The sequence below is a fragment of the Engystomops pustulosus genome, chromosome 4 (genome assembly GCF_040894005.1).
Source record: "Engystomops pustulosus chromosome 4, aEngPut4.maternal, whole genome shotgun sequence".
Classification (NCBI taxonomy): Eukaryota; Metazoa; Chordata; class Amphibia; order Anura; family Leptodactylidae; genus Engystomops; species Engystomops pustulosus.
In genome coordinates, this window is record NC_092414.1 from 15746350 (window position 1) to 15773814 (window position 27465).

Genomic DNA, 27465 nt, shown 5'->3' on the forward strand with positions numbered 1-27465 from the left:
GCGAGACGATGTAACTCGCAGCTGTCAAAATATCCTTCACGAAAAAGCAAATGAACATTGCTAGGAGTCTGTGGAGAGTCGAAAGAAGGCTGAGACGGTAGGATTTTCGGTCCCAACCCCCAAACAGGCATCAGAAATGCATCATGTTCCTGTGTGCAAAGGTTTTTTCGGAGATCATGGGACCTGAAGGCGATCACTCTGGGGTTGTGGGGCTTAAGGTTTACTGACAGGTAAACCTTAAAGCCAAAATTACTGCTCCAACAAAAATAGAGTAATCGTGAACAATACAATTGTAGATGTTGAGACTTTGTCACATTAAGTAACCCCTTCCGGGCCACGTAAAGATTCTGGAATTTGTTTAAACTTTGAATTTCTGATAATTTTTAGCCTTCAATTATTACTTTATTATCTTTGGGTTGGACACCATACGGGAAGAAGGAAAAAGTTGGGAAAACTCCATATAACACAAAAAGATAATGAATGGCTACCTAAGATCGTCAACCCCTAAAACTGACATGGTATAATTTGGTGAAAATGCTTTCCAAAATGTATATATGCAGAGTAATCAGAATAGTGAGTGCAGCTCTGGAGTATAATACAGGATGTAACTCAGGATCAGTACAGGATAAGTAATGTCATGTATGTACACAGTGACTGCACCAGCAGCAGAATAGTGAGTGCAGCTCTGGGGTATAATACAGGATGTAACTCAGGATCAGTACAGGATAAGTAATGTCATGTATGTACACAGTGACTGCACCAGCAGCAGAATAGTGAGTGCAGCTCTGGGGTATAATACAGGATGTAACTCAGGATCAGTACAGGATAAGTAATGTCATGTATGTACACAGTGACTGCACCAGTAGCAGAATAGTGAGTGCAGCTCTGGGGTATAATACAGGATGTAACTCAGGATCAGTACAGGATAAGTAATGTCATGTATGTACACAGTGACTGCACCAGCAGCAGAATAGTGAGTGCAGCTCTAGGGTATATTACAGGATGTAACTCAGGATCAGTACAGGATAAGTAATGTCATGTATGTACACAGTGACTGCACCAGCAGCAGAATAGTGAGTGCAGCTCTGGAGTATAATACAGAATGTAACTCAGGATCAGTACAGGATAAGTAATGTCATGTATGTACACAGTGACTGCACCAGCAGCAGAATAGTGAGTGCAGCTCTGGGGTATAATACAGGATGTAACTCAGGATCAGTACAGGATAAGTAATGTCATGTATGTACACAGTGACTGCACCAGCAGCAGAATAGTGAGTGCAGCTGGGGTGCTTGATTCAGTCTGTAATAGCGGTTCTGATATTACAAATACAGTAACTACTTTTTTATGTAGTTTCATTCTATAAGTAAACTCCTGTGGGAATGTGAATGTAAACGTTAATGTTAGATATATTACTTTACAAAAGCCATAATAAAACCCAACCCCGTTTCTCGCAGCCACATCTCCCTAGAAATCTCGCAGTGCGTCGTTCTGCCAATGAATTATCGCTGCCAAAATTTTCGCTCACCTATTTTTTGCAGTGTTAATATCGGTGGTGTCGGGTTTTACACACGAGGAAGCCTGTATAATTGTTTTTGCATGCATGTCCTTTAAATGCCCTTCTCTTTCAGATACCATTGTTAAACGCACGTTATTATAACATTCAGCCGAAATCTGGCTGCCGGCCATACATCCACAACAATCTGACATCCCTCCACCAAACATTATGTCTTTTAGCACAACGATGTCCTACTGACGTACGTGAGCAATTCCAGCTGGCGGTGACACAAAGGATTAGAACAATTAGGCCCCCGAATCTGACGTGAAATGGTAAAATATGGACATAGAAGGAAGGCGATTGCGTCTGCGTAGCCGTTACCGGTGAGTGCCGCCATAAATTATGTCATCTAGACCTGTCCAGAGGCTTTTATAGGGACATTGTTATTGCTTTTGCCAAAAAGGGTTTGACCCAAGTTTTGTTGTTGACACCTATCCACAGGGTAATGTTTGGTGGAGGTGGCAATGTGATGGGTGGAAGTCTAAATGTTGGGATCCCCATCGATGATGGGAAAGAGAGTAACCATTGCTCCTGGTTGGTTGGAGCACTTCAAAACCAATTCAGTCTGCAGGCAATCGGCAATCTCTGCCGGCTCCATAGAAATGAATGGGGCAGTCCGACCATGCGCAACCGGCTGTTCTGGTCTTCTCAAGACGTGACAAGGGGTCCATCTAGACCTGTCCAGTGGCTTTTACAGGGACATTGTTATTGCTTTTGGCTTAAAGGGTTTGACCCAAGTTTTGTTGTTGTCACCTATACACAAGGTAATATTTGGTGGAGGTGGCAATGTGATTGGTGGAAGTCTAAATTATGGGATCCCCATCAATGATGGGAACGAGAGTACCCATTCATCCTGGTTGGTCGGAGCACTTCAAAACCAATTCAGTCTGCAGGCAATCGGCAATCTCTGCCGGCTCCATAGAGATGAACGGGGCAGTCCGACCAAGCGCCACCGGCAGTTCTGGTCATCTCAGGGAGCGATAAGGGATCCATCTAGACCTGTCCAGAGGCTTTTACAGGGACACTGTTATTGCTTTTGGCTTAAAGGGTTTGACCCAAGTTTTGTTGTTATCACCTATCCACAAGGTAATATTTGGTGGAGGTGGCAATGTAATTGGTGAAAGTGTAAATGTTGGGATCCCCATCGATGATGGGAACGAGAGTACCCATTCCTCCTGGTTGGTTGGAGCACTTCAAAACCAATTCAGGCAATCGGCAATCTCTGCCGGCTCCATAGAGATGAACGGGGCAGTCTGACCATGTGTGACCAGCCGTTCTGGTCATCTAGAGGATGAGGAGGGGTCATCAAGAGGACGACAAGGGGTCCCACTGGGGTACATCAGACCCAAATGGACCCCCATTTTCATGATCTGTGGGGGGTACCATCACTGAGACCCCCACCGATCAGCAAGTTAGGCCCTATCCTGTGGAAAACCCCTTTAAGACACTTCCGAAGAGTTTGGGTTATGCTGAATGCACATGAACTTGTGTTTGCCTAGGCTGTTCGCAGCTAGGTGAAGGAGAACGGTGGGATGTGCGCTCCTTATGAAAAGCCAAGCAGCCACAAATTGGCAAAGTATAGAACATACCCCAGCCAGGTCATGCTCACAGCACCGTGACCGGGTGCCATAGACCTCTATAGGGACTATGATCTGGCCGCCAATTTGGCAGCCAGATCACAACCCCAATAACGCTCTTGAGCATGAGGCCTTAGTAAGACTTTACGACAATCTCTGGGAAACAGACAATATACCTGCCTGCTTCCTTAACGTTACAGAACTATGAAGCAGTCTTTGGAGGCGTCTGGTAGTCAGGAAACATCAGATGAAGTCAGCTTTTGGCCCTTCATCTGGCTCATCTTCGGTATTGTGACTGGGCAGCTGCGCTCCGCTTGATCAAAGTCCAACCTAAGCCATCGGTCAGATATGGCTCTTTGACTTTGTCCCATTGCAAACCGTCCAAACAGATTTCTGGCTCCCACCGATGACTTCACCCAGGACTTCTTCAAGTGCAGCTGCTATTTATTTTGTCAGTGTCTGATTAGCATTTGGAGGCCATTTTTTTTTCTAGTTCTGGACAGTAAGGCGCTCGGGACCGAAAACAAACAAAAGTCACTGCCACAGATCCCAGGGATTACTATTTACGTAAAGCTGGAATGTAAAAGCCATAAAAATGCTATTACCCTGATAACAATATACTATAGTTTATATATACAGTATACCACAGAGACCCTATTACGGTATCATAACATGAAGATTTCCCGTCCATGAGAGTTAATCATAAACCCACAGTTTAACATGATCTCTTTTTCTTTGTTGCCTCACAGATATGACAAAAGTTGATTTTGATGGACTTGATCTGATCAAATTGTCGTTCCGCAATGTACATTTTGTACTTTCCAAGAACAAGGAAAATTTTCTGGAAGATTAGGACGAGTCATTTCATACTCCCCCAATGCAACCTATGACTATCACTCTTTGTGATGTTCTTTGATTTTGATTCTTAGAAGATTTTGCCTTGAGAGAGACTTTGTTCCCGATGCCAATATTTATCTGGGCTTCCTCTCTTATCACAGACAAGATGCATGAAGATGGATGCCATCGTATTCTGCTTTGGAGTTTTCAGTCAAAAAGAAAAGAAATAACCGTAGGATACGGTGCAACGGCATAAATCATCACGTTTTTCTATGGTCTGGAAGTCATAGTTCTACTTACGGGGACTTTGCCAGTTAAGGCAGTCTTGCAGGTGTGTGGAGACTTATAGCCATTGATGCTCTACTAGAATATTCTGGGAAATATGCAAATAAGTTTCCCAGGATGGAACTAGGAAAACAATGCCTATTTTGCTACCTGTAAGGCTGCCCGTTAACATCAAGCTTGACTTTCAGGAAGTCACTTTCAGGATGTCTATGGCGACCATTAGACAAGTTATGTCATGGTAGTACATAGACTACAAAGCAACATCACAGAGCCACGTGGACTTTATAAGTCTCCACTTAGGTTCATGTCATATAGTTTCTTATGTAAACTGGTCGCACTCACAAACATAAAAATGTCATCTGAACCCACCGAATTCGGAAGACCAACCCAGATGAAAAAGGAAGATGGAACGGAAGGATCAGTCATGTTTATTTCCTATCATGCCCGATCCTCTGTTACTGTCTGAGATGCTGCCAATCCTCTGCCCATCCTGCTGCCCACAAATTCATGATCATGGTGTAGTTGGAAGGGGTTAAAGGCTTTGGTCGGAAAAATAACAACTTATCACCGTTTTAAAGGAGCAAATCCCCACCAGCCACAAGAATTGGGCGGGGGTTCTGCTACATTAAGAGTTTCAATTAGTCACTCTGAAATACTGCTCCATTCAAATGGGAGACATTGGAGCCCAATTCTGGCAAATGGTGGGGGATCTCAAATTATCAAGTCCCTATTACTTAACCCGTTCTGTTTGTATAAGAACCGAGTCTTATACACAGTAGTGGATTATAGTATAGGCGGTTTAGGTGGTAGCCAGGGACCCATGGCCAACCAAACCACCTACCAGATTTTAGACTGAGAAGGGCCTTCATCTATGAAATCCAAGTACATCTGTTCCTCCTCTCCATACTTATGTACATAAGAGCCATTTCAGGACCTCCAAAAGTCCTGAAACCGCAGAATGAAAACAGGAAGAAAGGACACATCCTCCATTCCCCAAGAAGCTTGATTCCAGTACCATGTAGGAAGCAAAATCCAAACGACTTGGGGCTTGTATATTCATACAGCCCGGAGCCCATGGCAGTCTTAATCCGCCACTGGTCCAAAGCGGACAAACCCTTTGTTGTCATTTATATTATATTATATTATAAAACTGGAAACAATCTTGATGGTATAACATCTGGCTTACCAAGCCTGAAGAAGCACACAACATATCCTGAAGATATATTTTTCCTAAGTCGTTCAACCTAAAAATCTCAGTCCAACATTAGGGGTACAACTTCTAAGCTTCCAACTCTTGGAACACCCCCAATGGTAGAACCCAGAAAACCAATATTTTCATTGCTATCATTTTAATTAATTCAGTGTTATGATTGACAAGTACTGACTACTTGTTTGCTTCCATGTGCCTAATAAACCCAAACCCAATAAACTTTGATGAAAAAGTTGTCTCCTACTATATGTTAGTCCTTGGTCCATCATAGTCAAGAAACAGCCAGTATGAAGAAGTAAAACCTTACTGATGTCTATATAAAAATGGAAAGGGTTAAACGAGTGCAAGGAAGTCCAGATTTCCGGAGGTAATGGCTTGCCATTGGTGGGCGTTGATAGTTCCATTCGTGTCAAGCAAAATTTAGCATTTTCATTTTCCGAGCCTCGGCCACAGCTGTGTTCATGGTTTGGAGGCCGGCCAACAGCCGGCTGAACGACAGTGGACCTTAGATGATAAGCTTGCATTAGAGGAGCCTGGCTAATCATGTTTTCTGAAAGAGTCTCAGGTTTTGGAGAAGCTGACAAAATATCTTCAGCCGCTGGTGTATTAAAATATTAAAATAGCACTGACTGAGGAGCGTTGCATTTTCATTAGCAGAAAGGAGGTTGAAGTGTGCACTTGGAATGAATTCATCGAGAAGGTAAAAGCCATTTCTTCGACGATCTATTCATTACATGATATTGAAGAAAAAAAAGCTCGTTCTGGCATTGTAAACCCCCTGCTTTTATAGTTTATACATGTACGGGAGACAAAAAGGCTTTGGCAGACAGAGATCTGCAAGAATTCCTAAGCAAATAAGTTTAACGGCTGGGCACTGGGAGCACGGAGGAGCGGACAAAGGGAGGCAACACTGAGGGTCAGGCACAAGCAGAAGGGGACGATTGTTTCAGTCACACCAGTATTGGGGTTTTTGTGTAAAGAGCTCAGCTGTCAACACTTGACACTTTTGTTAGTCAAATGAAACCACCTAAGACCTTTGAGAGAGGGGAAATAAGGACACGTCGGGGATGGCAGAACACCTCATAATATAGAGAGAATAATTGTTAGCCCCAAAGTGGGGCCAAAAAACATATCAAACAAGTACTATGTCCTGATTATTGACTCTGAGGTATAGGGGTTAAGTTCTCTAACTCCAAAAAAACTTCATAGACAACTGAAGTGACAAAAAATGCTCTATTTTTAAGTAATATTGACTGGCAAACGAGATTAAACCAAACTTCTTGACCCAAGTTTTGTAAGTAGACTTTTAACATGGCAAATTCATTCTTTTTTTTTGTTAGATTATCTTTTAGGTCACATAGAACATCTAAGGATACATGTACATGGTAACGGATGGCAACTCAGTACAAAATCAGGCAACAAATGGTAGTCAGAAACCAAAGCCAAATGTAGGTAACTCAAATCCAGGTCAAGCAGAATAAATACACAGGTAGGTAACCAAATAACTGGTAAGGGGATCCAGCCCCAAGGAAGCTTTGAAGTTGGCTTATGAGGTGGTTGATGAACAAACCACTTTTTGGGGGGGTTTAATGTAAAGAGCTCAGCTGTCAATACTTGACAATTTTGTTAGTAAAATGAAGCCACCTAAGACCTTCAAGATATAGGAATAAAGGGCGTGCAGATAACCTTGTAATAAAGAGAGAATTATTGTTTTTAGCTTGTTTGGGGGAAAAATATAGCCCACAAGATAAATTGGAGAACTATATCCCAATTACTGACTATCGGGGAACAGTTTAGAGGCAGGGTCGTAACTTTAGGGGGTGCAGAGGTTGCGATCGCACCTGGGCCCAAGAGGTTTAGGGGGCCCTTATGGTGTCACTTTCCCATATGAGAAGACAATTACTATAAACCATACATTATAGTCGGGGGCCCGGTACAGACTTTGCACTGGGGCCCATCAGCTTCTAGTTACGGCACTGTTTAGAGGTATAGGTGTTAAGTTCTTTACCACAAACAAAACTTCAAAGACAACTGAGGTGATGAGAACATGATCTATTTTAATATATTTTTGGCTGACAAACAACAACATTAAACCAAACTCTTGACCTAAGTCAACATTTAAGATATCAGATTTAAGTTTTCGTAGATGATCTTTGAGTGTTGTGCCTTTAGGTCACAAAGAACATCTAAGGATACATGTACATGGTAAAAGATGGCAACTTGGTATAAAATCAGGAGGCAAGTGGTGGTCAAAAAACAAAGCCAAAGTTAAGCAACTCAATTCCAGGCCAAGCAGTATAAATACACAGGTAGGTAACCAAATAACTGGTAAGGGGATCCAGCCCCAAGGAAGCTTTGGAGTTGGCTAAAGAGCTGATTGAGAGACAGAGGAACAAACCACTTTTTGGGGGTTTTGTGTAAAGAGCTCAGCTGTCAATACTTGACACTTTAATTAGTCAAATGAAACCACCTAAGTACTTCAGGAGAGGGGGTAATAAGGGCAAGTATTATTCTGATGTTAAAGATCTGAACTGCCATACTCTCCAAAAACTTTGGAAAATATGTGAAGTTCTTCATGTTGACATACTAAATAATTTACTAGACTTAAAATTATTCTATCAAAGATCTGTTTAACACACAAACAAGGTGTGTGTACCTTGGTTTATAAAAAGTGAATGTTCCACCATTCCAAACATTCTTACTTGTCTCCATGGTAACAGACAACATACATACCCTGCGTAGTCTGGTCATCCCACATCCAGATATTTGATGTAAGCACTAAGGATTATGTAATGGACTACTGTTTTTTGGGTTTGAAAGCTACCCCAAATTTTTAAAAAGTCTCAGTCCATTATATGGTTTATTTGGATCCTCGTACCCAACCATTCCCCGATAGACTTCTGTTTATCAACGATCCTTGAATAAATGGGTCAGACAAGGAAGTGCACAAATTTTTCTTGAATTTGACAAACAGGCCATCAGGAAAACGGTCATTTATAGCGATGGAATGGACCTTGTTGGTGACCCTCATTGATGTTCTACACATTTTCATACATAGTTTTCATTCCTACAGAGGTCCTACATAGTGACCTCCAAACCACTTGACCAGTAAGACTCCAAACCATCCTGAGAATGTGTCTAACTTGGGTTGATCAGTGATAAGCTCTTGTGTCCTACTGAGGAAGATGAGGAAAGAGCACTTATGAAAAGGAAGTGGCAGAGCAAACAGAATTATGAGGAACTCGAAAAAGGGACGTGGCAGCACAGAGCATCCAAGGTCGGCAAGTGATGTCATGTACATTATTGCATGATTCATCTTATTCCGGCACAGTTGGAATTTTTTTTTTGTCCTATCTCTCATCGTCCTGTTTGGCAACGGTTTTGGGGCGGAGCCTAACCCACAGTTACCGTTAAAATAAGTTGGTAATTATATAACTATAACTATATTTATTAAAGTTAATTCTAATTATTATTCCACTTTTTGTTGGCCTATGATTATTATTCCAGTTGGTAGAGATTTTTTTCGAGTAGAGAATCGAGACGAGAAGTTAGTAAAGAATCGATTTGTCGAGTCATTACGGATCTAGCGATTTCCAGGCACCGGATCGAATCTGAATATTTTTGATTCTCCTTGTTTAAACGATAATAATATATATATATAATATTGGACTTTGGGTGGTTTCCTTTATTTTCTGTTTTTTTTTTTTTGTTTTGGTGAAAACTGAAAATGCAAAGAAAATTGTAAAAAAAAATTAGGACACCGGATAAAAACTCTTTATTAAAAAAACCCTGTGTTTTAGATGACTAGAACGGGGTTATATACCAATTTCCAGGGCAATTAAAGGAATTGCAGACAGAATAGATTTCTTCCCAAATTGAATCCAATGAAAAATTCTGAAAATATTTCATGGTTTGCTCATCTCTAATAGTTAGTAATTGATTAGTCGGAAAAAAAGGTGTTTTCCTATACAGGCAGTCCCCAGGTTACGTACAAGATGAAGTTGAAGTTAAGTTGAATTTGTATGTAAGTCGAAACTGTATATTTTATAATTGTAGATCCAGACAAAAAATTTTTTTCCAGTGACAATTGGAGTTTCAAAATTTTTTGCTGTAATGGGAGCAAAGATTATCAATAAAGCTTCATTACAGACACCTTACAGCTGATTATTGCAGCCTGGGACTATAGTAACATCCAGAGACTTCACCAGAGGTCACGGGGGGGCAGAGGGGTCCGTCTGTAACTAGGGGTCGTCTGTAAGTCGGGTCTCCTTAAGTAGGGGACCGCCAGTATTATTTCTCTTGAAAATCAAACAAGGTGTTAGTATTCCCTTTGTCAAAGGGGTGTGTCTTTTCAAGGTCTGATATTGTCAGCACTGATTGGATACTTTGTCAATTTCTCCGTAAATTCCTACGAGGAATAACCGAGCAACTGCTGAATTGACAGAAATAAGAAGCTGGAATATAGAAGGGTAATTTCATGATGAATTCACATATTTACTAAAACAAAAGAGCTGCCAGATCCTCCAAGAGGTTAATAGAAGGCAACGAGCAGATGAGCCCCATGTTTAGCATGTATTTGCATAGATTTGCATACAGGGTTGGATCGGTTGTTCATCTTCTCATTTCCATTCTTAACGAATCTAAGGATGGTAACATCTGATGCTCAGCACGTAGGTACAGGCATGATGGTAGTCATCAAGGGAGCAACATGGCACCTCACCACGACCGTATGATGGCAGCCATTAAACCGGGATCAGGAGACCAATGGAGTAGTGTCTCTGGGAAAAGTATTGTCATCCAAGGCCGACCAATCAACCAATGGTAAAGTGTGGGCAGGAGCTGTTTCTTTACTACTCACCAAACCCTACAGTGCCATACATTGTATAGTGGCTGTGCTTGGTATTACACCCCAGCCTGTACCACTTGACGAGATATCATTCCTCAAAAATGGAAGCGTCTAAGTATTAGCATACACACAGTATGTAGCACTACTAGGACCCACATTCATTTTTCGGGGATAACAGATGCCATGTATTGGCTATAATTTGGTATAACATGCTCATTCCTTGGTTCTTGCAGGTGTTAGAGGAATCTGGTGACAGGTTTTACCCCTCTCCCACCATACAACGAAATTATACATCGACACCTATGTTTATATCCCAAAACTGCCACAAATACCCCCCAACTAAAGGAAGATGTAACTTAAAGGGGTTCAACCCGCACTCCCTCTATGGGGACTTTCAGGGCAAGTCCTAAGGCATAAAGGGCAAACTTGTGGACCCCGTCTTTTTTTTATTATGGGGGGGGGGGAAGAGTTGAACATTGATATTTTTAATATTATATGTTTGACTAAAGCCAATAGTTGTAAATCTGTGTGAAATCCAATGTATATCAATGGGGGGGGGGGGGGGGGGAGCGGGGGGATGTATATTTACAGAAAATCAATCTAAGCTGCGCATACGTATTGTAGACCGGAAGGCAAACATGCCTGCAGTCATTGATAGTGTTTAATTGCAGCTGCTCCGTCGCGGCAATGTGTAATTGGCAGATAAGGGCTAATTCACAAAAATTATACCGCAAAACAATGCCAAATCAGCGCGCACTAATCATATGCGTATTTCACAGGTTACGTGTGAAATTATAAGAAAGACGTAATTATTCTAACACAGCAATCGCCTCTTTACTCCAGCAGGCAGCTCCGCGTAGGGACACATGGGGGAAGACACTTTTTGGGGGGCCAGCTTTGTGCTACTACCCATTAGTTTAGGAAGACGGAACAAGCAACGTGACAATATAGGTTGGATATTTACGACTACAGCTATATGGTCCTACTAGGGGACTTCCCAGATTGAAAATCTTGATAATATATTCATTAAATATGTCCTTTATATCAGATTGGTAAGGAGTCTGACACCCGGCATCCCCACAGTCTTTGAATATATCAAATAAATAGGACCTGAACTGCAGTAACATAGTCTGACCACTGCAGAGGAAATGGAGCTGTCTACTTCCTGTTTCGTTCCCGACTGATCGCTGGTTGTCGGACACCCACCAATCTAGTACTAAAGACCCATTGTGGCACATCTACTAAGGGTCCGCGGAACGTATTTCTGTCGGGTTTCCCAAATTTTTCTGATTTGCGCCGAATTGCACAAGGGGGTTTGGCGCATGCGATCGGATTTTGGTGCATCGCCGTCGGCTTTCATGCGACACAAATCAGTGGCGTTTCCGTCTGACAACCCGACTGATTCGGACAAACCATGGAATTTAAAATTTATATTGTGTCGCAAGATCAGCGCTCACATACACCGGGAGGAAGATGATGAACTCCGGCGGACCTGAGTGGGGAAGCGACACATGCAGGAAATTGGAAGCACGATCTTAGTGAATCCCGGCAGCTCCAAATCCTTGTCGGACAACGCACCTCGGGGATCGCAACGGGACGGGTAAGTAAATGTGCCCCATTGTATGAATTTGTTATTAAAAACGTTTAAAAGTATATTTAGATAAGGTGCTCCCCGGCCAATCATAGCCATGAGAAGGAGAAAAGAAAAAAACAACAACGAAGGAGGACGGCGCCTCGCGTGATAACGTAGAGACAGGTAAACCGAATGTGGTGAGAAAAATGGGTGCTCACCTGGTGACCACTTGGGTACAAGCGGTAATAATTATCCAATATAGGGGGAGGATCCTTAATGGTAAGGAGGTTTTGATCTTAGGTTACTGCAGCAACTTTTGGGCGCTCCGAGAGACCGGTAGCCAGAGGTACCGTAAAATGAATAATGCAATAATGGAAAAGGTGGAGGGGGCCTGGAAAGTGCGCTTGTAACCGAATAAAGATCTCTCCAAGTGTAATGGTTACGACAAATTTTATTGGTAGCAGTAATATCCAGTAACGCGTTTCGGGGAGACCCCTTCGTCAGACCAGAAATGGGACCACTGAGTGGGAACTCAGAAAGAGAGCGCTGAGAGGGAACTCAGTCGGTCAGCCACTCAGTGGTCCCATTTCTGGTCTGACGAAGGGGTCTCCCCGAAACGCGTTACTGGATATTACTGCTACCAATAAAATTTGTCGTAACCATTACACTTGGAGAGATCTTTATTCGGTTACAAGCGCACTTTCCAGGCCCCCTCCACCTTTTCCATTATTGCATTAATCATAGCCATGGTTAGTAGCTTGGGGCGTTAGATTGGCCGAATCTGAATCATGACCCTCACTGAAATCGTTGACTCCGCTCATCTCTAGAGGAAACCTCTGTAATAATGCAATAACCTATAAAAATAAGCCAGTCAGAAGAGCAAATCTATGCTATGTATCCTGTGTAAATTGTAACAAATCTGTCAGGTTGTGGAAGGCTACTCCCCTCCTCTGAATCCCGCCTTCTTTGGTGCAAAGTAACGTGAAGGCGCAAACTGCAAAGTGGCATGCGGGCTCAAATAACAGACTCTTCCAAATGGCAGCATTTTTTACTGAAACTTTTTGCCCAATTACTGTGCCATGACCTGGTCTACTGGAAGATCATCTCCTACCTTGTGGCCAGTCCGAGACTGGAAAATGTAATAATTTTTTTTATTTTTTAGCAACATTTTAAATATTTTAATTATTTTTCTTGGGTATCTCCTTGGGTATTCTTTTTTTTTTTAAAGTATTTATTTTTGCAAATTTTTTTGGAAAAATTTTTTTTTAACAATTGCAATAAACAAACCAAAGAACAAGATTGTCTGTTACATACTTTCTTCCCCACAATACAGAATTATTGAATAGCATCCGTGGTAATGAACAGGATCTTATTGCGTTCCAATATTAACTAAGGGATATACCGCGATAAGTGACAGCAGATATTGTAACCAGACATCTTGATACAACACAAATAACTATTGACACAGGGACAATCAGTCACACACACACACACACACACCAGCACGCTCAGTCTCCGTCATCATGGAGAGGAGTATATATCACATGTGATTATAAGGCAGTATGGGGAGTCACACACACACACACACACACACCAGCACGCTCAGTCTCCTTCATCATGGAGAGGAGTATATATCACATGTGATTATAAGGCTGTATGGGGAGTCTCGCACCATCTGGACCAGATGCGGTCAAACTTCTGGGGACACTTCCTGTTGACATACAGGGACCGGTAGTGGGGAATGACGCTGTTAATAAGTAATATCCATCTTTTTAATGGAGGGGGCTCCTGGTCCTTCCAGGTCATCACCACCACTTTTCGGGCGTAGTATAATACAAACCTAAAGAAGATTTTGTCATAGTGGCCATTGATGACTTCATTTATGATACCGAGGAGACACACAGAGGGAGACAGTAATCGTGGGAAATCAAAGTGTACATTTAGGAACTCCAGCACTTCGGACCAGAAGACATGAACCCTAGGGCAGGACCAGACACAATGCAGGAAGGGTCCGACTTCAGCCTGACAGCGAAAGCAAAGATCATTGGGCATTGCTCCCATGCGGAATAGTCTAGCAGGGGTGAAGTATACTCGATGAAGGAATTTAGATTGGATCAGGAAGTCCCTCGCACTCACTACAGATGTGAAGTAGGACAGTTCGACCTCCCTCCAGTCATCATCTGACAGGTCAGGGATATCCTGTCTCCAGCGTTCACAGGCTCTATCAAACGGTCTGGACTTTTGCTCTTGTAGGAGAGCATAGCACTGAGTGAGTGGCTTAGGGAGGTCCGGGGTACTCATCAGAGTCTCTAGTTTGGAGAATTTCACTGTCAGGCTGAAGGAGCCGAATTGGGCTTTGAATGCGTGTCGCAGTTGCGTGTAGTGGAAGCTGGCCGTATTGGGTACAGTATGTCTCTCCCTTATCTCGTTAAAGCTGAGTAACTCTGCTTCCGGGGATAAGAGCTGGCCTACAAATTTCACCCCCGCTGCCCCCCACATTGTCCAGCCTGGGAGGGAGAGGAAGTGAGAGAGCCACGGATTGAGCCACAATGGAGTCCTAGGCGAGAGAGGGGGAGAGCTGCTCGGTTCTACCAGGGATTGTGCCCTACGCCAGCACACCGCTACCGTACGTAGGGGGAGTGGGGTATCAGATGGCGACTTATACCTGTACAGCAAGTTTGTAAGGGCCTCGTAGGAACCTACTAGGGCACCAGCCAATGCAGTAGCTGCATTACCCATGTCTATATCTATCCACCACTGGGCATATACTAGCTGGGAAGCCAGGTAATAAAGATACAGATCCGGGGCAGCCAGTCCACCCCTAGACTTGGGAGCCTGAAGCAGCGCTAAACTGAATCGCGGGGCGCTACTCTGCCAGTAGAAGGACCTGAGAATGCCGTCCAAGCGTTTGAACAGACTCTTAGGAAGCAGTATAGGACAAGCATGAAAAAGGTATAGAAATTTGGGGAGGAAGATCATTTTGAATATATTAATACGCCCGTATAGGGACAAGGGGAGAGTGGACCAGGCTTTTAGGCGCGATTCCGTTGCAGCTATCAGGGGTGTGATGTTTAATTCTGTATATGCCTGAACCTTGCGTGACACCTGGACTCCCAGATATTTAAAGGTGGACACCACCTGGACTGGGACGGGAAGGGCGCGTACCCCTATATCTGATAAGGGAAAGAGGGCCGATTTGTCCCAGTTAACCCGGAGACCTGAGAACCCCCCATAGCATTCTATCAAGGACAGAAGGGATTCCAGAGAGGGGCCCACATCCCCAAGGTATACAAGTGTATCATCAGCATAGAGAGATACCTTTTCAATGATAGAACCTCTAGCAATGCCCTTAATGCTATCAGAGTGACGGATCGCCACAGCAAGGGGTTCAATGGCAAGCGCGAAGAGGAGGGGAGATAGTGGGCAACCCTGTCTAGTGCCCCTGGCCATAGGGAGAGTAGGTGAGATATTAAGATTGGTCCTTACCCTAGCCCTAGGGTCATTATACAATAACCTAACCAGTGCTGTGAAGCGAGGGCCAATACCCAGCCTGGGCAGGAGGGTCCACAAATAGGGCCACTCCACAGAATCAAACGCCTTGCAATTATCTAAGGATAATATAAACCCAGGGTCTGAAGACTTCTCTGCCTCTGCTACATTCAGGTGTAGTCTTTGAATATTTATGTCAGTTCCCCTCCCTGGCATAAAGCCTGTCTGGTCTGGGTGAACCAAGGATAATATTACTTTATTAAGCCTTGTTGCCAGAATTTTTGCTAGTATTTTGACATCTGAGTTTAGGAGGGAAATTGGACGGTATGAGTCGGGATGCAGAGGGTCCTTACCAGGCTTGGGAAGAACTACAATAAGGGCCTCTCGCATAGAATCAGGGAGGGAACCGCTGTCGAGCGCATCGGAGTACAGGCTAAGGAGATGGGGGACCAGAGTCTCACAGTTATCCCTATACCACTCACCTCCCAGCCCATCAAGTCCAGGTGTCTTACCGGGGGGCAACGATTGGATGGCCAGTTCCACCTCCTCCGCCGAGAGCGGGGCATCAAGCTCCAATGACTGTGCCGGTGTGAGCCTCCAAAGTGGAAGACTGTCAAGGAATCTGGAAATCTCGACGGAAGAGGCGGACAATCTGGAGCTGTAAAGAGAAGAGTAGAATTCGTGAAAAACCATGTTTATGGCCCGGGGTTCTGTGTTCAAGGCTCCGCTACTGTCAAGGATAGATGGAACGGATGCACACGGACGTTCAGCCCGCGAGAGATATGCAAGCAGCTTCCCATTTTTATCTCCGAATTCAAAGATGGACGCTTCCCTGGCTTGCAGGCGCTTGCTGGTGCGCTCCTTCACTACAGCTAGATGGTTCCTCTGCGCCTGAGCCCAAGTCTTTTTATTACCCGGAGTAGGTTTCTCTAGGTAATCCTTTTCTGCGGTCACCAGTGTGGCCGTCAGCCTCTCCTCCTGCGCATTTAATAACTTCCTATGGCCAGCTACACCCGACATGAATGCTCCCCGCACCGAGGACTTGTACGAGTCCCAGACTAGAAGAGGATCAGGATGGGTTGAGTGTACATCCCAGAACTCGCTGTGCGCTGCCCTAACAGTACTCTGGACCGCAGGAGACAGGAGCCAAGCCGGGTGCAGGCGCCATAAGCGGGAGTCGCTGGGGGGGCCTATAAGGAGATTGATAAGCAAGGCGGAGTGGTCAGATGCACTGCGCGGGCAATAGGATACTTGATCAACGTGCTGCATCATATCAGGGGAGACAAAGGCCAGATCAATCCGAGAGAAGCTCTTGTGCACAGAGGAATAGAATGAATATTCTCTCTCTTGAGGATGTTTACTACGCCAAACATCGGCGAGGTCTAGAGAAGTGAGCCACTCATTCAGACGGACCGAGCCTGTGTCTAGGCCGCTTGTGCGATCCAGGGAGGGATTAGGGACTGCATTGAAGTCACCAATGCAGAGGATCGGACTAGGAGGCATAGAAGCAAGTTTACTGGAGATTAGGTGCAATACAGCTGGATCAAAGGGAGGTGGGACATAGACCGACACTATAGTGAAAGTAAAGCCCCACAAGGCACAATGTATGACCACGTACCGGCCAAAGTGATCCGGTGCTACCTGTATGACCTCTATGGGAAGCGCTTTGGATATGAGTATGGATACTCCCCTGGCGTAGACAGAGTAGGAGGAATGATAACCTCTAGCCACCCAGGCCCGCTTCAGAGAGAGGACCTTCTGACCCGTAAGGTGTGTCTCTTGGATACATACAATGTGAGGGGCCTGACGCTTAATGACATCTAACATCAGAGCCCTCTTGAATTTGGAGTTGAGTCCCCTCACGTTCCAACTCATTACCCTAAGTGAAGACATCTTAGCGGAAGGGAAAGGGGTGTGGGGAAGGAGACGTGAGCAACCAAGCATTCATCCTTTCATACCACAGAGACATAGACAGACAGACAACAGTGAGCATAACAAATATAACAGAACTGAACTAACAATCCCAAGAATATAAACCCCCTGTCTAACACCCTAACAGCAGTAGTGCAGACCTATACCCAATAACAATCAAAGAATAGAACAGTGGTCCCTAACTCAAGACAAACTTACACCATTTGTCCCGGGACCCCTAACCCTCAGAGTATATATAAACAGGAGGTATTTAGGCAGCCATGTTTAAAGAGAGCAAAGGAGGGGATAAGGGAAGAGTAATATGTAGAGGGGAGCGGTAAGAGGATAGGGGAGGGGGGGGAGTAGGTACAAAGAAGGGGAAGGGGAGGGGAAAGAGAAATAAGTGCCATATGTGGCGCACAGGCCAAATTGACCAAAAGAGATAGCACATCAGTTATGGGGCACCATATACGAGGCGTGCGCCCCAATGTAAAGCAATATTAGAAAATTAGAGCAATGATTTAGGACCCCTAAGCATCAATACAGGACTAAGTCCAGCAACGTCATAGCTCATCAGATAAAAGGATATATGAGTCCAGTCACTCAGGAGGTGCGGGCCTTGCAGCGGGAGCCCGTGGAGCTGCATCAGCCCAGTGAAGTGCTTCGGTTGGGCAGGTGAAGAATCGAGTCTTCTGTCCGTCCACAATTCGGAGCTTGGAAGGATACATCATGGAGTATTTATACCCCTTGTCACGGAGACGGGCACGGACCTCAGTGAATTGTGCGCGTTGTTTCCTGACGGATGCAGAGAAATCAGGGTAGAAGGACACTCTGCTGTTGGCATAGAGGATTTCTCCCTTGGTACGGACAGCCCTGAGGATAGAGTCCCTGTCCCTAAAGTGCAGCAGCCGGGCCAGGAAGGGTCTTGGATTGCCCCCTGGAGGGCCAGGGCGGGATGGCACACGATGGGCCCTTTCCACTGTGAAGAACGGGGAGAAGGTATCTGCAGGAAGCAAATTTTTGAGCCAATTTTCAAAAAAGGATACAGGGTCAGACCCTTCTACTTTTTCAGGGAGGCCAACCACTCTGACGTTGTTCCGTCGCAGGCGGTTTTCAAGGTCGTCCGCTCTGTCGATGGATGCAGACATTTGGCGCTGAAGCTCTCTTATCTGTGTCGGCATAGGCCTCTGGACATCTTCCACCTCAGATATTCTGCGCTCAGTTTCGGTGATTCGCTCTTTAGCTTTATGGACATCGTGTCTTAAAAGAACAAAGTCCTGTCGCAGCTCATCCACCTTGGTAACCAGTTTGGATTGGCATCCGTTAATGGCCGCCAGCACCTCTGCAAATTTGCGGTCCAGCTCAGTGGCCACGTCAGGTGGATCAGCGCCCTCTTCATAGCTTACAAGCTGTGGCGGGCTCTGGGAGCCTTCAAAGAGGGAGGGAGAGGAGTTTGGGGACCCCTGAGGAGAGCAGGGCTGTGTGCGGGAGAATCTCCCCAACTTTTTGGCAGCGTTCGACTGAATCTGTGCTAGAACGGCTTGGGATGTTGAGCAATCCTGCGCGTCCAGGGGTTCCAGGGACTGGAATGGCGGATCTTCATGGACGGATTCATCATCCGATGGAGGCGCAGACACCCCGGACGCTGTTTTGAGCATTTTAGCCGTTCTCCTCCGGTTACCCATGGCGTCTGGGCAGAGGGGGCCAGTGATAAACAATCGAGGAGCCTAGCGTCCAATAATTAGCAGAAATAGAATCAGGGCCCACGTGGGGAATTGCAGCGGCACTGCAAGGGTTAATATAAAACAGAACCCGGGCAGGGGGTCACTGGGAGTATGGTGGGCTGCACAGCTTGGGGTCCCCAGGTGAGAAGTGGGCAGCAGCAGGGGAATTACTTCCCTACCTTATTCCTGGCTGCAGTCCGGCAAGGGAGAGGTTAACCCTGCGCGCCTAGGCCTCAGGCAGCGCAGGGGAGTCCAGTAGCATGTCGCCTCCGGCAGGCTGCAGGGGTGACTGGAGCGCTGCCGCGATCCTACAAGTGGGTCAGCGGCTCCGTATGTCCCGAGGCGGGGGGGGGTTTCCCTCACCGCTCCGGTGTGCAGCCGCGATGTCGGGCGGCTACGGTCCCGCCGCCGCGCTGGGCACGTGGGAGCTGCAGGAGCTGGAGTGCGGGGGGGCCGCGCGGAGCCGGAGACCTCCGCGATACCGGCACCGGAGTGTTGAGGCAGGTACCCGCGGCACCGGGGAGCAGGATGGAGGGGGTACAGGTGGAGGATGGCTGCCTGGGAAGGGTGATAGGGTGCCGGGTCCCGGGAGCTCCGCGGCGCACGTCCTCCTAGTTCGGCATCAGGCCACGCCCCCCTCCTCCTTGGGTATTCTAAACAGGTGGCACGGAACCAATTTCTGGATCAATGAAAATTTGGTGAGGTGAATTTGTATGAAAATTTCCCATGGTGTGACTCAAATTTAGTCCTTCTCGAAGAAGAGGGGGGGGGGGGGGCAAGATAAACATTTTCTCTGATGTATGGCATCGGTGGTACAGTAATCGAGGCTCCAAGTCTCTAACAAACTTATCTCTCCGCTCTCATATTCAAAGGAAATCAATTAACACAGTGACAGGCAACGTTATTGACCTTGCTGGGAAAAAGCTTTCATGGTAGTCCTGTCCTCAGGTGACCCAACCTCTGTGCAGATAGCAAATCAAACCTATTTCAAGGAGACAGCATTTCTTAACTCCTTAAAAACCAGTGTTTTTTCTTTTCGAGATCTAATTTCCCTATTTTTTTTCTTTTTTAGCTTCCTTTAGGATAAAAAAATTTTGAAACGACAAGATTTTTTTTCACAATTTCTCTTAATTAAGTTTTGGAAATTGTATTAAGAAAGAGTTTTGGTGACCAAGGTTGGAAATGGAAATTGTGTGGTTGGTCTACCAAGACATGACAGATCGGCCATGCTGAGGGCTTCCACCGATCACGTGATTATATAAGAGACCACCAAGTCTAAGGTTGGCTTCTCATGAGTATGTGTAAAGGAGAAAGACTTTGAGACTTCAACATTGACTGAATAATGGAGGCCAAATTTTTACAGCAGATCCAGCCAAGTGGCCACCAAGTGGCCACCAGAGGTCATGTCCTCCATCCGCAACTGACCGGTGCATCTTCATTAAAATGCATAATCCATAATATTAATGAATCATTCTGTAAGAAATAGGAGATTCCTCCATGGGTTGGGCTTCTACTGGACCTTGTGGGGCAATTATTTTGACTTTTGGCAAGTCCCTGGTTCTATCTGTGCTCAATCCATTGTAGATATGGACAGAATCCAGATTTGGGATTTGCCAGATAGGACTTGAGGCAATAGGGAATTGCCCCTATCTCTTAGCATATCACCCAAATTTGGACAGAAGCTGTGTCTGGGCTTCAAAGTATAAAAATAAAACGTATGGACAATAAATAGTTAAAACTTACAAATTCATCAAGCAGCCAAGACCGAACTATTGAGGCCTAAGCATAAATCTTGTCACTTTCACACAACGATGATGCAATATCAAACATTCTGTGCAACACCCTTTCCCTAGCTAGTTTTTTTTTACCATACACACCCAAGCCTACGATTTACAGTGTAGAGCCGGCCAAAAATAACAATACAAATACTACAATCAACGTGTCGGAAAAGTGACCCCCCCCACACAATAGATCATTATTCTTCTGAAACTTGGAGGAACATCACAGCTCAGAAAATAATGTTTTGTTGACCTGCAATGATCATTTTCGGAGTCCAATCACTGGTTCAGCAATTGAATGCTAGAAAGATGGACCACCCCACCAACAGGACAATGACGAAAGAGAATCTTGTCATAATCTAGTATGTGAGGTAATGGCCAAAAATTACCAATGGTTTAATACTCAAGAAACTTAACAGTCGAGAACCCTTTAGGACCCCAAAATTAAAATACCTTTTACACTCAGGGTCTTCTTCGACCAACAATGGCTTCCTGTCTTGGACGATCACACTCTAAGTACATGCAAAAGATAAAATATCTGTGGTTGCCGATAGTTTATTTCGGTAAAAAATTGGACACACCCATTATAGAGAACTGGAAGCTACGACATGGAATTCTGGGACCTTATTTCTTCCTAAGTTTGGGGAAAACGTCCCAAAAGGTAGGTGGAAACGTCTGTTAAGACAAATATCACTGGTTTGTAGAAAAAGTCTAGTGGTTTTACCAACTTTCGTCATAAATAGAGATGAGTTACGCAGACTTTAGGTTTAGCTTCCTCCGTTTGGCAGCTCCGCCTACCCAGGACATGTTGTTGTGATTGATCAGATGAACACCTGATGGACATACCTGGCCAATCACAGCCATGTGTAGTTGAAAGGGGCATAAAGCTGTTTGGGTTTGCTCATCACGTTCTTCATTTCAGAATCTCCACACTGAGTCGGCAATTCGCAAAGGACTTTCAGGTGGCCACACGTGACAGGTAAAAGTTGATGAAAGTGGTCAATTTCAACCACTACAGATATTTTTTTAGGCAAGTTTTGAATTAACATGGGGTTCTCAACTTTTATTTTTATAACTTTTACTCACCATACTTGGCCTTCACTATTGGACGTGTATGTCCATCTGCGGTGACATAAATGGCCAACTTAATCTTAAATGTGCAAGAGAACATTGCTGGGTTTGAATCTTTTGGTCAAATGATTCTTTATAATTTGGGACCTTTCTTATGTTTATGGTCACCTTCAGTTTTGGGGGATAATTGTACTATGGTCAATCCCTCTTCAGTGTAGTCTTTCGAGGGGAAACCAAATGTAAGCTTAGGTTCGAAGGTTCTTGAGGACCAATCTCTGGACCATTTATGTTACAAGAATCTACCGTAGCGTCTTCTCTACCATAGTGTCTCTACCATAAAGTGGAGCCGCCCTTTAACAAATTTTGACTTCGATGATATTACAAATATATTTTTTTCCCCCTTCGATAGATATTATTCAACCGTAGTCAGATACCTTCAAAATCCTTTCCTCTAATGGTCGTTTCGTTTTCCGAAGTGATATTTGGGCGTAATATTTAAACAATACGAAGAAACAGTAAAGGTTGAGAAAACCTAAGCCGTCCTGACAAATAACCTAATTTGCGGCTTGCATGTCGAGTTTTCTGTGTCCTAATTTAACCATGTATAGTCATTTTAACCAATTAGGCTGGCTTTAAATAAAAGGACCTGCTGACACATCAATTGGAAACACTACACAGCAGACACGACTTCTGAGGCTGTTTTCTTTCTCTCTTTTTCTTTTTTTTTCTCTCTCTCGAGCGAGTGCTAGTGCGGAAACATCTTAAATAAAGAGGGTCCATTCATGAACATGTAATAACCATGTCAGTTCGTGTTTTCTGCAAGCCGCATGGAAAAATCAGGCATCACCTTGGAGCCGTAAAGCTCACACAAAATGGCTCTTGTCTCCGAGAAGCTGCAAGTACAGAAGCCCAGCTGAAGAAGATATATATTCCAGAATGTTGTTGTATATTCTTTCTGTCACTATGGGGGGACATCGGAAAAACCAGGGATTTGGCAGAAGGTAATACTCGTGATGTCATTTCCTGCATGGCTAAGCAAGTGCATGGTTGAGTATGTCCATGCGGCCTTGTCTAATTCGCAATCACGAGCAACGAAAAAACCACCTCGATAAAAATTTCTTCTTCAGACATCTTTTAGACTACAATTAGTCTATGAAACAATTTGTGGTCAAGTCATAAAGACTTCCTACAAACACTCTACAAGAAGAACTTTTCAAAATATGTACAAATGGACCATACTGGAGGTAGGCCCAAAGATATTAATGATCAATTTTCACCTAAAACCTCAGAAAGTCATTGGCGCTCATTTAGTAAGGGTCCACGGTCCGCACTATCATCGGAATACCCGGCGATTTCCGATGTGCGCAACATTTAGAAAGGGTTTTTGGTTCACGCGATTGGATTTTGGCGCATCGGTGCCGGCTTTCATGCGACACAAATCGGGGGGGCGGGCCATCGGACGATCCGACGGATTCGGACAACGCACGGGATTCAACAAAGCAATTTGTGTCGCAAGACACGCACTTACAAGCACCGGGAAGAAGAAGGTGAACTCCGGTGGACCTCAACGCGGGAAGCGACGGATGCAGGAAATCGGGCGCATGAGCTACGTGAATCGCGCCCGACGTCATCTTCGTCGGATCGGGGTTCGCGACAGCACCGGGTAAGTAAATTTGCCTTTTGGAGACTATCTACAAAGAACATTCTCTCTGGAGGACTCAGTATGACCAAGAACCTTGCACTGCCTCATTTCTCCTGTAGGGGGTCTGCAGGGAAAACAAACACTTGCTACCAGGGTACTCTCAATCGGTCACTAAGGATCTCAGTTACGGAATACCATGTAATCTACTTGTTGTAGGGGTCAAAAAGCCGACGACAAACATACATTTTCTTTCTTTCAAAGGACATAACAGAAGAAACTCCTTGTAACCACTTCACTTGGGACAAGAAATAGGGACCATGAGAAAGCCCCCCCCCCCACCATTAATTCTGCTAAAGGCATACAGAAATGAGCGGACAACTGTGAAATAGTATCAAACAGATGTAATATACTGGACTAGACTACACAGGGTTTGTTTGTAGTCTGTTACCATGGATACATATAGGTCTCCCTAGGCATTTTCATACAAGCCACCATAGTATATTTTTAGGAGTTATTGTAAAGTTGCTTACATCTTTATAAGCTAGAGCCAGGGTCAGCTCCAGGATTCAGTGGGCCCCTGGGCGGCAGAGCCTCAGTGGGCCCATTTGCAGTGAACTCACATGTAGGCAATCAAAATTTTGAAACTGAAACAGTCTCTTGTTCCCTAAAATATTCTCTAGTTTATCATCTCCAACAGCCCCCTCATCGTTATTTTATATACAGCCCCCCACTCCATAGATTCCTTATGTACAGCCTTATGGGGGCCCCTCCAGCAGCCCTGGGCCCTGGCACTTGCCCGGGTATGCCCAGTGGCTGCAGCAATATAAGCAATATAAGGGCCCCTCTGTCCCCCGACCTACAGTAAAACTCTTCAAGAAAATTCTGATCTTCTCTGTGTAAATAGTTGTACCATCAGAACAAATTTAGGGATTTACTGCGGTTGTGACACATAACCACCCATGTCAGGGATACAAACCACAGCAATCGAGACCTTGAGTCACACCATGACATTGTGCAGTACTTGTATTGCTAGAAGCAAAAAGTGCACATTTAAAGAGACAGTAACACATTTACACTATTAGTGCTGTATACGAATGGCGCCCCCTATTTGTATTCTCAGTAAGGGATCCTGCTGTCAGACCACACTGATCACCAGATCATTCCCTATGGATGGAGGATATCCCGATACAACAGAATAAAATAGATCTTAAAGTTTAAACTGCCGGAAAAAAAAAACTATTTTATGCAAACTCCACCCAATTTTGGGGTGGAGGCTAGGGTAGCCCTTCGGCTCATAAGCATAATTGTTAAAGTTGATTTTAGAAGGAAGGAGACCATGGATAACACATATAAGAAGATTACCACAGTCACGATGCCTGGATCTATTTGTAAGTGTCCCTGGTTTATCATGATGGACTTCCCTTAAGCCAATGGGCTAGTACGTTCCTGCTTCTCAGACACCCCTTTTTCAGGAGACACTTTTAACCCCTACACATTAATCAGACCAGGGCACCCATAACTATATTGCCGATTTGCCCATTTTCCATACGTACCAGGAACAACCATCAAGATCTGCCATTTTTGAGATGCTCTGTCTCAGTCAGAGCCATAACAAGTAGAGATGAGCCGACCCGATGGTCGGATTCGACACTCGGGTTTCGGCCGCCTAATCCTGACATATTGGGGCTCATTTACTAAGACCGCACAAACGTTGGATATTCCTACGATTACCATTTTGCGGCACATTTAAAAGGCGATTGTATTTTGGTGCATTGGCGCCGGCTTTCACGCAACACAAATCGGGGGGCGTGGCCGTTGGATGATCTGACAGATTTGGACTGAGCGCGGGATTTAACATTTAAATTGTGTCGCAAGACAATGCACTTACCTGCACCAGGAAGAAGAAGGTGAAGTCCGGCGGACCTCAGCGGGGAAGTGACACATGCAGGATCTCGGGCGCATGATCATGGTGAATCCCGCCGGACTGCATCTTCGTCGGACCGTCTGGATCGGGGATCGGACCAGGTAAGTAACTGTGCCCCATTACAGGATTGGAGGCCAAACAGCCAATCCGGCAACTAGCCATGGCTAGTTACTAGGGGAATCAGTTTGCCGAATTAGCTGTTCAAACCGAACATCGGGTCCCCTCCTCTTATTCCTTGTCACAGTAGCCCAGATCTTTATGCTAACCATTTCCCTGCTTCCCATACCCCAATTTCAAGAACTGATTGTTCACATACTGCCTATAAGCATAACACATCCCACCCTGAGAGGAGGCAAAGTCACCAGATAATCTGTGTTATTCATTTTACCTCAGATGGTTTTAATGTTTTGGCTGATCGTTCTTTTTCTCTCCAGGCCTCCATTTTTCTCTCCAGGCCTCCATTTTTCTCTCCAGGCCTCCATTTTTCTCTCCAGGCCTTCATTTTTCTTTCCAGGCCTCCATTTTTCTCCATAGTCTTAAGTGTCAGCCTCATCACTCATTATGTATATTGCTGTATGAGTCTATAATGTGTCCCTGTCTCATAATAATCTGAAATATTTCCGCAGAATAATTAGGATTTGCTTTCTTTGGTTATGGCAGCCGCACAAATCATCTATACGGTATTTATCACGCGATTATTTCAGAGGAAAATCTTACAACTTCCATGCTCGGAGTCGTGGAGCCTGTATACGGGAGCTAGGAGTATATATCCGAGTTTTGCTTTGCTTGTTTACTGCCTTGCTGCCACCTATTGGCGGTTCGCCTCCTCACAGTCTCATTTCAGCATTTTTTAAATTTGTTTTTCACAAACGTGTCCTATTGATCCAGCCAACTGTTAGCGATTTTTTTCCGTGAGCCCCGCCAGCCAATCAGGTGCCGTTACATTTCCAGGTCAGATATTTGGATCACCTCCGCACTGTATCCAGAGGTTGACTGGACTTTATTTTCTGGCTCGGACAGCTTTCCTATTCTACTGTACACGGGAAAAAGGGCCAGGCCCAGCTTCGGATCCAAATTCCCAAAAAGAAGTGGAGAAAGTTTTGTGAAAGGGAAAAAAAGACTAGTTTAGGTGGGTCGGCTGGAAACTAATTAGCATTTTGATGAAATGGCTATAAAATGGCGCTATTTAGGGCAAACTTTACCTCAGCTGTGTGCAAAAGTAGAGAGTGGCTTGAAAAAAATACAAATTGGGCCTATCCTCTGTAAAAGCTTTGAAATATGATTGCTGGACAATCCCTTTAAGCGTTGCATTGCAGTCAAGATATGCCTCCCCCCACAACTTCACAGTCTGGTGCCCTCTAGCCCACTAGTATAACTTTCTCCACCAGCTGTGCCCTTCATATAAATGTTCATCTAATCTGGAGCCATGTAAGCACGTTCACAAAATGGCTGCCATGGCCTCAGACTCAGTTGCTGTAGGTTTTTAAAACAAAAACATTCCCCCTGAGGAGATTCTGGATCTTAGTGGGCAGAAGGAACTGTGATGATGTCATGACAACGTCATCACACATGTGTAGGAGGAGTCAGACTCTAAGCTCTGCCCATGAGGAGTCAACCATTGCATGTCCTCATGAAAAAGTACATTGTAGGTGTATGGTAAATATTACACACACAGCTCTGCACTCTATACATTACACACACAGCTCTACACTGTATACATTACACACACAGCTCTGCACTCTATACATTACACACACAGCACTGCACTCTATACATTACACACACAGCACTGCACTCTATACATTACACACACAGCCCTGCACCGCATATATTACATACACTGCAATGTATACATGATAGAAACAGCTCTTCACAGTAAATATTATACACAGTGCAGGGCACTCTCAGCTCTGCACTGTATACATTACATACACAGCCCTGGACTGTATACACTACACATACAGGTCTGCAATGTTTACATTATGAACACAGGTCTGAACCATATACATGACAAGCACTTATCTGCGCTGTATACCTAAC

At 44.7% G+C, this 27465-nt stretch overlaps 2 long non-coding RNA genes across 2 annotated transcripts in view; one reads left to right on the forward strand and one right to left on the reverse strand.

Annotated features, from left to right (window-relative positions):
- Nucleotides 1-7754, forward strand: part of LOC140126152 (uncharacterized) — a 98014-nt gene extending 90260 nt beyond the window's left edge. The window contains exons 5-8 of the long non-coding RNA XR_011854767.1: nt 1738-1881; nt 3885-6167; nt 6808-6956; nt 7640-7754. This is a non-coding gene — a long non-coding RNA (uncharacterized lncRNA). The remainder of the gene's footprint in view (nt 1-1737; nt 1882-3884; nt 6168-6807; nt 6957-7639) is intronic.
- LOC140126155 (uncharacterized) overlaps nt 1-26939 on the reverse strand; it is a 45674-nt gene extending 18735 nt beyond the window's left edge. The window contains exon 1 of the long non-coding RNA XR_011854773.1: nt 25814-26939. This is a non-coding gene — a long non-coding RNA (uncharacterized lncRNA). The remainder of the gene's footprint in view (nt 1-25813) is intronic.
- Between the last annotated feature and the right edge of the window lie 526 nt (nt 26940-27465).